The sequence below is a fragment of the Columba livia genome, chromosome 5 (genome assembly GCF_036013475.1).
Source record: "Columba livia isolate bColLiv1 breed racing homer chromosome 5, bColLiv1.pat.W.v2, whole genome shotgun sequence".
Lineage (NCBI taxonomy): Eukaryota > Metazoa > Chordata > Aves > Columbiformes > Columbidae > Columba > Columba livia.
This window is the reverse complement of record NC_088606.1, coordinates 8,771,931-8,782,754: the sequence shown is the minus strand read 5'-3', so window position 1 is coordinate 8,782,754 and position 10,824 is coordinate 8,771,931. Positions and strand designations below refer to the sequence as shown.

General features: G+C 46.8%; 1 long non-coding RNA gene across 2 annotated transcripts; it reads left to right on the top strand.

Moving 5' to 3' along the window:
• The first annotated feature begins 3,232 nt into the window (after positions 1 to 3,232).
• Positions 3,233 to 10,185, top strand: LOC135579521 (uncharacterized). 2 transcript variants are annotated; one of them, XR_010472723.1, is made up of 3 exons: positions 3,233 to 3,368; positions 4,808 to 4,883; positions 8,258 to 10,185. It is a non-coding gene; the product is annotated as an uncharacterized LOC135579521 (long non-coding RNA). The 2 variants fall into 2 exon arrangements; XR_010472722.1 differs by having other exon boundaries at positions 4,808 to 10,185.
• The last annotated feature ends 639 nt before the right edge of the window (positions 10,186 to 10,824 follow it).

Here is a 10,824-nt window from a genome sequence, read left to right as displayed (position 1 = left end):
CTGCTTGAACGTAGGTTTTCATCTGTTTAAACATTAGAGTCAGCAACAACATCAAAGACCTAAAAACTGTAATGGGACTCAGAGAACAGCTTGGCCACTAGAGTCAAGAACGAAGGTTATATTTAATTCAGCTGCTTAGCGTAATTTTGCAAATACTACAAAGGTATATTTTTGTTGTTGTTGTCTCCCAGCCATCAGGCACAAGGAGATTAATGCACATTCAACTCAAGCATCCTGGGGTGCATGTCAGAGCAGGGCAGTCCTATGGCGATGGGACTCGGGGCTAATTAAAGCCCAACAATGAGTCCCAAATTCATACCGACACTAGAAACAGTGGCTGATAGGGAAATTCAAGCACAGCAGCTGCTCTTTTCACAGCGGTACAATAACTATCTCTTTAGCGGGAAGGGGTGTGGGGGAGTGATGCAGCCCAAATAACAGCACCTGCCTGCTTATGCCACACCGAAAATCACAACAGCTAATCCTCCTTGCCTGTCATGTTAATTGTTGCGAAGCTCCTTTTGATATCAAACTATTTGTCCTTTGACTGAAATAAATCAGGCCTTAAGCACTGCATTTATCTCACTATGATACAGGAGCAGAGGTGAGCGCTGTGGGGAGATTTATACAATGGGAGCAACGTGCAGCATGCCGGGGCGATATTTATGGGCTCAGGATCTTTTCATCAGGAAAAGCAGTCTGTTGACATTGTTCACTACAAAAGAAAAGTTCAAATGCCGTATATTACACTGCAGCCCTAATACACCATTTGACATAAGCAGGAGGTAAACAAAGCAAGGGAGGAGGGGGAAATGCCTGGCTGGCTTCCACATTCAGTGATGTTTTCAGCTGTTTCAGCAAGATATTTAAGATTTGTACACAACTCTGGGGCCCAGTAGCTACATTCAGACTGTCCATTTGATGCTAGGGTTGTATTTAATGGCATTTGCCGAAAGGCTCATTGAAGAGCCTTCCAAACTTCCAGTGCAGGGAGGTTGGAGGGTGGGAGGTGAGGGAACGGATCCTGGACTTGTTTGCTCTTACTGGCATTTTCTGTCACACAGACCACCACCTTTCCTTAAGAATGAATAGAAACCCTTTTGGGGATCCCAGCTGAAGGGCTAAACTAGCCTCACACAGCGGTTTGGGTCCTGTTCTGTTTATTTATTCCACCCATGCTTGGATACTTCTGCTGGGGTCCTCCATCCCCCATGCAATTCCTTCCATAGACATCCTTGGCTAATTCCCCCTGACAGTTTGCAATGAGGTCTCTGAAAGGAGAACGTGGATCCACATGGGCAAAGTAAGGGGTTATTTGCTGCAATTCCTCTTTGTTCCTGCAGGCACAATCCTGCCTGAATTTGAGTAAGCACCAGTGAATGTTATTGAAAATTTTCTTATATTCTTTGTGGAGAAAAAAAGAGTAGATATTCTACATTGACAGCATCACCCACAATCCAAGAAAATCCTGTTAATCTTTCACACCTCCTAAGAAACACCTGTCCCCTATTTTTATTGCTTGTGTTACTAATGGAAACCAAGCAGTTTAACTTTGTTTGTGCAAATGTGCCGCTCTGCAGAGGTGTTGCCAGAAAAAAAATCTGTCCGTGAGAGAAAAACCAGCAACTCCCTTTCAAATATGTTGGTGTTACTGCGAGAAAGACCTTGGAACATTTTGATGGGGCAAGTCCCAGAGAAGTGTAGAAGGGTTTTACATGGTCTCCTCTATTGCAGGTGAAAGGGGATTTTTACTGATTAAATGAGGTTCCCTGGACTTTCATTGAGAAGGTCTCTCTCCAAAGAAGCACCTATGGGCTTTTGCAGGCTCCTCTGTGAGCAACCCAGATGTGGGCAGTGGTGAGGAGGCCCTACTGCCTCCAGAAAATGGGTTCTGATCTCCTTACTGCTGCTTTACAGAGCAATACGAAAGTGCCTGTGAAGAGTAAGTCTGTCTTCGCACAGAGTTTAAGCAGGTTCCCAAGTACAAAAATCCCCTTACCCTGTTTGCCGATGCAAAGCTGCCCCAAAAGAACAAGACAAGTGCTCTGAGCAGCACCTGATCTCCACACCCCATGTACTACATCTCTTTGCCCTTTGGTCTTCCACATCCCCCTTGCCAGCAAGGATCCCACCTCATGGTGAAGCTGGGAGATGTTACCCACCTGCCTCAGTTTACAAGGTGCACTGGAAACTATTAAATAGGAAATACAAATTGTGGGACATTCACTGAAAAAAGAAAAAAAAAAAAAAAAGAAGAGTTCACTGTGTTGGAGACAGTCCCAGAACAAGGCCGAAAACAAGGCAGATATGTTTGGGGATGATCTCACCCCATTTAAAGCCAAGGGCTTCTTTCTGTTCATTGAGGTAGTTGAATACATCTCAATGGAGCGAATGCGGTTAGTTTTTAGAGAAGGAGGTTGTGCTGTGCCTGTGATCAACAATTCTGGCGCCTCTCCCAAACCTGAGCCGCACCAGGGTCCCCTCAGCCTGGTTTCCAACAAGAGTAACATGACTGTAAGTAAAGTCCATGGCTTTGTTACATCTGCCAGCTAGTTCCCTCTCCAAATAAATCCTGAAACCCATTGACTCATTTTAAGCAGATCTCCTAGAGCAGGAAAGGTCCCAGTGATTTTACACTGCATTTCTCATGAAAATAAGCAGCCACTGCAGGAGAGGAGAACCTGTTAGCACCATCACCAAAGGGGAGGCTGAGCTTAATTAGACACAGAGGAATCTATAGTGACGAACATGGCCCAACAGCTGGAAAACCTTCATTCATGTCTTGCAGCTTATTAGACACCAGAGAGTCCACGCAGGAGGCAGACGTGCATAAGCAAGCAGGACACTATTGTGTTCTGCTCATGCAACTGCTTGTTGCACAGTCCAGCCCAGCTACTTTAAGCATCACATAGAATTAAACTCTTCTATTAAAAATACATATATTTTTTAAATCATGTCAATCATTTTAACCTGATGCAAAAACACGGGCCCATCCATTAGTGTGTGCATTTCTCTGCATGGCACAAGGTGATGTACACCTTGGGTACAGGTACTGCGATGCCACTGGCATTGTGCACCTTTCGTTATTGCAGATGTGGGATGGAGCTGACACGAGGGTCCCCGTGCCTTACTCCAGAAGTCCTTGAACAACCCTTTGCTGCAGGCAGGGACAATATTTCAGGGGAGGCAACACTCCCTGATGACTGTTCACACACTTTTCCCAGGCATCTGCGTTTCACCTCCAGCCAATGCAGCCTTTCTCATGGGGCTGTGAAGTTTCTCCCAAACAGGGCTGCACCATAAATAAAGGAGCACACCGTGTTCCCAGGGCTGCCTCTCACCTCCGTCCACTGCGTTACAGGCCTGGAGTAAGTTATGGTTTATATTTGCATTTGATTTGCTTGCTTTTTGTGTGTGTGTGTTTACAACCTGCATGAGACTGAGGGACTGTTGTTTTTGCTTTTCCGACTTTAACACAGTTTTGCAGCAAAGGACACGGTTTCTGTGAGAATTGCTGTTCACGAGCAGTAATACTGTATTCACAGGCAGCAGGGAGCTTGAATTCTAATTTCTTAATAACATTCTTCCCGGCTGTGAAACTTTCTGGCTCCATTACTTGCTTTTTGTTGTTGTTTCTGTTGAAATTCGTAATTAACAGCCTCACTATGTGAAAAGAAAGCCGTGAGGCCAGCACTGTAACCCAAGGCCCGGGTCACTGCAGAGCACGCCTGTCCATCCGTGCCCATCAGCATTTTTCTAGGACAGAATCCCCCATTCTTGTTGTTTCTGCTCCTCTCTTTTTGAAGGCACCTCTCTGCTCTCATTATTATTTTTTTTTTGGTGTCACCAGCAGGTCTAATCTTTCATCAATACGTATTAATTCACCCCATTCCCCACTTTCCTCCCTGCAGGGCTGGTGGGAGCGGTACCTGCAGCCCACCCGCACATCGGGGGAGCCGCTTCACCTCCCACCTGTCTGCAAAGATTTCCTCGCTGTTTACAAGCACCTTAGATTTGCCCGACGGTCCCTGCTTGGCTTTTCATGTTTTGTGCATGGCAAATAGCACTGATCTGTGCCTTGATCTGTAGTCAGCAAAATCACTTGCTCCTGTTTTCTACATCAAAGCAGGGAGGCGGGGGGGAAGGGGGGGGGGGTAAAAGCCATCTGGTGAATTAGCTCTAATAAAAATAAAAGGGGTCTCTTTGCATAACAGAGTATTAGGGGATGATACTGTGCGATTGTTGGGACAAATGGCTCTAAAGGGTTTTGACAGCTCACAGGCATCTTGGCTTACGTTGCAATATAAACATCACGAAACCAGAGCTCCATTAGAGTCGGTGGCAACATGTCTATTGATTGCAATGAGGCCATGATTCCTTCCCCATATAAATGTCTCGGTCAGCTGAATCCCATTACAACAATGTGCAAAGTATTTATTCAATATGATTGTGCTTCATGAGTCGATCATTTATTCTGCTGTTGCTGTAAAGTTGCTTTAATGTTTCTGCTGTTCATTACTCACCCAAGTTGTTCTGCTACTTAGGATCTTTAAGTAGCACATATGGGCTTTTTTAAGATGCACAGAAATTGGTCCTTATTTGATACTTGTTTAATTCCTCTTTGCAGGAGAGCAATCTTCCTGGGAAAGAGGTAGGGGACTTTTTTTGAAGGCAGCAGGACCCAAAGGGACCACAGCCCTACCCCTGTTGGTGGTTAGCATTAGCTGTATTCAGTTCAAAATAACGATTTTTTAATATCTGCATCTTAGACGACAGTGAAGGGATGACTGCTTGTTTCTGTTTCCAGGTCTGGGCGAAAGAAGATTGTATATGAGATGAAAAAGACGAGGATGACTTGCAGGCAGTGAGATTTTATTTTTAAAGTAGGTACAGTTTGCAGGCAGCTGGCATCATCTCAGATTTCATTTGGAAACTATCTACTCCAATTTGCTCTACAAAGAAAAGAGATTAGGATTCTATTTTTGTTTGATTCTAGTCAGACCTTTCCCTTCCCTTCTACCACGCACACATTGAGACAAAGATGCACACACGTACACACCTACTCACCTCAGTTAGTGTCTAATTTCAAATGTGTTTAAGGCTCATATTCTGCTAAAGAGTCAACATAGATCCATTATTTAGTAGATAAATATAAGATTGATTGGCTGGAAAAGACTTTCACTGGTGGGGAAATGGCTGCAGGTGCCCTGCTGCAGGGAAACCACACCTGAAAACACAGCTGATGAGTAGTCATAGTAGATCTTGCCGGAGGTAAACTCTGACTTCTGTTTTCTGCTGAGTTACTCATGCACTGCAAAGTAACTGCAGACGTGTTCCTTTGCAGAATTTATCTGTTTTCAGTTGCTCGTTGGTGCCCACTGTACTATGGCTCACATTAGAACCAGACCTAAAAATGACCCATATCCCAGAGATCTTCTGTCCCACATGGACAGGATTATAGCTGGGCAAGGGAAAATGCAGGAAAATACTTCCTCCCAGCTGCCGGTGGCCAGCCAGGGAAGTAACAACCAGTGTGATGTGGTTCTGGTGGTTCTCTGTGTGTATTCACAAAGGTGTCGGCTAGAAATAACCTCTGAATGTCTCTAGTCCAGCGTCCTGCCTGGAGCAGGACTGTGGCCACCCTGGATGAAGCCAGCCTTGACTTTGTCTAGCTGAGCTGGGAAAAACTCCAAGGATGGCGGCTGGAGCAGGCTAATACAGCACTGCAGCACCATTCTGGTGAAGCATTTTCTCCATCTTTCCATCCTGAACATCTCAAGCCACAGACAAGGCTATTGTCCTGCGCTTGGGAGCAGTTTGGTCCCTTAATTGCTTTAACTGTCTTTGCAGTAGGCTGCTATCAGCTTGCTCCTTAGCCTCCCCGTGGCCAGAATAAAACAAGCCCATCTGCCTCAGTGTCTCCTCATGGGGACTCAAGGCCTGTGACCCTCCCCAACTTCCCTACACCTTTCTTGAACCATATGTAATATTCCAGGCATGACCTCACTCATGTCAACGAGAGGAGGGAGGAAACTTCTTCTGACCTGGTGGCCACATTTCAGCTAACATAGCCTGGTGTGTGGTTTGTCTTATCTGAGATGAGAGCATAGGTTTGGCTCAAGTCTGGCATAGCATTCTCTGCCATTTTTGGCAGGGCCACTGGCCAGGCAGATGCATTCCAACCTGTACCCATGACAGGGGTTATTGCAGCCCTTTTGCAGACTTGTGCATATCTTCTTGTGGGCTCCTTGTCTTTCTTCCCTTTTATAGCTACCCTTTGTGTGCATCTATGTATATATGTATGTACATATATATCCAGGAAAACAGCTTTATGAGAAACTCAAAAACTGCTGGGATCTGGGAAGCAAAATCTGAGGGGATACATGAAACAAAAAGCTGCAGTAGCAACATCTATTGTGCAACTGAAATTGTCCTTATGACTGACAGGACACACTAATCAAATGACCCAGAGGCCCCAGCCTGCAACTACAAAAGGGCTGAGCTGTAAAAGTGCTAGTGTTTCCAATACAGATAGGTCTAAAACTTCTCAACATCTGTAAATAGGTTTATGTGGATCTCCTTTCCCTTAACTTCACCTTGCACTAGAGCAGACCTGGCTCCTTTGCTCAGCCATGCAATCCACAAGCAGTCCACAAGCCCTCAGCCTCTCCAGGGCAGCTTCCACAGCGGGGCCACTTCCAGCATAGGCAGCAAAGAGGAGAAATGGAAGGCTGTTGGTCGTGTCAGGGCACTGTAGAACAAACAGCAGATGAAGAAGAGTAGCTCCTCCCAGCTGCCCCAGGGCTGGGTGCAACTGCTTAAAGATGGAGCCCGACAGGCAGGTGATTTAGAGCAGTAAAATACCCATGAAGTTTGGTGACCTGAATTCAACCAAGTCGTTTCAACCCCTCCTAACAGCCTGTTGCCAAAGTCGGGTACATCCCACCCCTGTGCACCTGACACCAAGCCAGGGCAGGTGCTGTGGGACCCTGCAGGCTGCAGGACAGAGCCCCTTGTTCCTTTTGTCGCACCACAGAGGTTTAGTTACTCTGAGCTGTTGTTCTCCGTGTTAATCATCTGTGACCAAGATTGTGCTCCCTTCAAGCTGTGCCTCCCTTTTAAGCTGTGCACAGGTCAAACATCTGCTCCAGGCAGCTGAATTGTGTAATTAATGACTTTTTTTAGCTATGTTGCAAAGTTCTTTAAGTCTCCAGCCTCCTCTCTGCCCTAGTGCTGCTGCTCACCAGTGCTCCCATCAAGGGGCTGATACTGTTCCATGTTGCTTCTCTAGTTTAGGATTACATTAGTATTTGCTAAACAGTCAGTCCCTGTGTAAGGAAAGAGCATTTTGCTCTAGTAATTACCAAGTGCGTGAGAGCACTGAAGAAGGAAAAAAGGGAGGAAGCCAGCACAGCCCTCTTCTTACCCTTACAATACTGTTTGCCTTCGAAGACTTTTACAGCTCATGTTCTCCTAAAGTGTAGCATCCACCAGCTTTTCAAACGCAGAAAGACATGATCTGCTTCAGCAGCATGGTTTCTAGAAGCACTGAGCGTGGGGGAGGTTGGGCGCAAGTAGAGTTTTGTTGTGACAGAGCTGTCAACAGAGCAGCTGCTTATAGCATCACAGCTTGGCAAACCCCCGCCTATTTAACTGCTTTCCCTTTTGGCTTTGCTCTGCACCTCCCAGCTCCGGAAGGCCAGAGTAAAAACTTTGCTGGTGCCAGAGTGTTGTTTTGAACGGGGCAATGCTGCAGCAGAACAATTATCACCCAGAAGGTAATTACAGGTGGCCATGAGTGCAAGAGCTCCAGTGGCACTAGAAACAAAAGCTGGGGAATGCAAATGGGTGATAGTTAGAGGTTGTGATGCCCCGAGGAGATTCACGAGACTGTCTCACAGCCATGAGTGGAGTTGCCCAGTAAGCTGTAAAATACGTATCACCTTCTTATAGTCTGCTAATGCAAAGTGCTTGTGAGCCGAAGTGTGCATGGCTGGAAATGGGGATGAGAGGAGCTGCACACGCAGTGGCTGCTGCAAAGACTGGCTGTGCCAAGTTGCTACATTATGCAGAGTGGTCTTGCGTGATGCTTACTGGGTAGCAAACTCAGACAGTGAATGAAGCCACCCTTAACAATTTTTTTGGTTGTGAGTGATTCCTGTACACCACATCGCTGAGAGTTAATATTTGCATGTTTATCCTATATTTTGCCTTACAAAAAATATTTTTGTAAGTGCTTCAGCCTCATCATTTTCAGCCGCTGTCTCCAGGACACCCCTCTGCAAAGCCCATGCGCAGCTGCGCAGTGCAGCCAGGCTCAGATGCAGTGGGATGACCCGCAGCAGGACGCAGGTGCTGCCCACCTGGTTTGGGATTCGCCTCACCTAACTTGGAGCAAGCCACCCTCATCTCCGCTCACAGCTAGCCAACAGAGACCGGCAGAGACTGATGTGCCTCACTCCAGAGCAGATGTCAGAAGGAGATCAGCTGTATCACACCATGGACCTGCCTGGTTTTCATTCAGTGTGAAGGGAACGTGACAACTTGTCCCAGCGAGGGGCTTGGAGCCAGGCAGCTCAGCCTGACCCAGGTGTTCCCGCGGGTCCCATCAGCAGCCCAGCTCCCCCATCTCTGCCTATGGAAACGGCAACACTCACCACATCAGTTCCCATCAGCGTATGCCTGTTTCTGGCAGGACCATCCTCTCAGGCTTCGGGGACAAGTGTTCCCAGAGAGTCCAAGACCTCCATCAGGGCAGAAGGTGACTGGGAAAATGGTCTGACCCAGCTTGAGCAATGCACAGTGACTCTCCAGCCCTGCAAAGTGCCTCTGAGGGCACTGCGGTGCCCATAGCAATGACAGCCTGCACTCCTCGTTGAAGGACTGGTGGGGTAACTGGTGGCAGGGCAGCAGCTGATGGTGTGATGCTGACAAAGTCATCCTGCCATGAAGCTGTCTGGGAATTTTGTCACTGCTGGGATCACGCTGGGCCAGCTGCCTGCTAACAAGCACCGTCAGAGGGATGTCACCTTCACAAGGAAAGGCTAAATGACATGGCAAAAAAACCCACAAATAAACAACAGGAGAGGGCTTTTTTTAAAAAAGCATCAAAGAAACAGACCTCAGTTTGCTTCGAGCTGAATCATGAGCCTTAGGCTGCTGTACAGATCTGCAGGGACAGACAGGCAGCAGTGGTGACAGTTCCCTGGGAAGCCACTGCTGGCCTGTCACTCCATATATTCAGCATTTTGTCACAAGACAGGGATTCACTGGGTGACAGAAGGGGATTTCATCATTATGTAAGAGCAGGACCATCAGAGGAGGCTGTGCTTCATGTGAACTGATTCAAACCCCAGGTAGACACCCCGGCTCTCAAAATGAGGCAATTTTTCCCAATTACTGCTGCACCATTTGTAAGCCCTCAAGATTTACACTGAAGATAACGAGATCAGGCTCCTATGGAGCCGGTCACTGCTACTGTCCTGCAGAAAATGGTCTCCAGAATGCAGGCGGAGCACGGTCTCCTGGCAAGGTGTGCTTGGCTCTGGGATCAGCCATGTCCTCACCTCCTCAGCAGCCAGACCTTGGCCACCAGTCCCTGGAGCAGAGCCAGTGGCCTGGAAGTGTGTTTTCTCTATTCCTCCTGGAAATGGCTCCGGACAGCATGGTTTTACACACTGAACATTACAAATAGCTTGTATCCATGATAACAAACTCTGGATGGGCTCTCTGCTGAGAAGAGGCTCTGATCCCAAATTCCCTGCCGTGCTGGGGGGATGTGACCAAGTCCCTTACTCCAGGGACATGTCACACAGACACTCGCTTACTCCAGAGATGCTGTCCTGGCTGCAGGATCTTGCCCAGCCATAGGTGAGCATTCAGCCCAGCACAGCTTACAGAACTTACTGATGGTTTTAATACCTTCCACTAAAAAAAAGGCATGTGCAAACTGAAAAGAAACAAGTAAACAAGTTTGTTGAAGAACAGAAACTTTTGAAAAATCGTTCATGCCTCTATCTCTTAATTTTTTACTCCCTGCATTAAAGTGCCAGTTGAACACATGTAGCAAAGAACAGCCTGCCAGGCTTGGTTTCTGGCACCGTTTATAACTGCCAGCTAATTGTGTTGAATGATACACCTACTTGCTGTATTTGATATTCAAATAAAAAACAAAACATAAGACAATCATTATGAAAATGTCTTGAATGCGTCACAGGAGTGTGAGAGGGTTTAATTTATTAATATTTGATGAGTGATTTGAAAAATGTGAAGTGTCTAAAAATGAAAAGCACTATGAGAAATCTGTCAACGATGAAAGATGCAGGAGATATTTTATTTATGCAGTTTGACTGTGTAACAGCCAGTACAACAAGACTCCAAACAAGGATGAAGAGACAGTCCCTGCGATGGAGAGCTTGCCTCACGAGACATGCGTCGGGTCTGTTAAATTTACAGCTTTCCTCTCTGAGAGCAGTCTTCTGTGCACAGGGAGGTCAATGCCGTGTGCTTCTGGCAGTGGGGTCAGGTCCCAGTGGCTGGGACATGGTGTCCCCTTTCCCCATGTGAGATATGAGATGCTAGAGATGCTTACACTTCACACATGGCCCTTGTACCTCACCCAGTTCCTGCTCCCCCCTCTGTCTCAGTGATAACGTGAGCAGAGGCACGGATGTGGGCACCTATGTACAGGCATTTGCTGCTCAGGTAAGGGTTTGTATAGGGAAACTTATACAATGATTGGGTCAGGACCTCCACAAGGTTTTTTGCTGCCAGGCACAGCTTTGAGCTGTTTTTTGGAGTGTAGGCTGAAAATCTCTGCTTTGC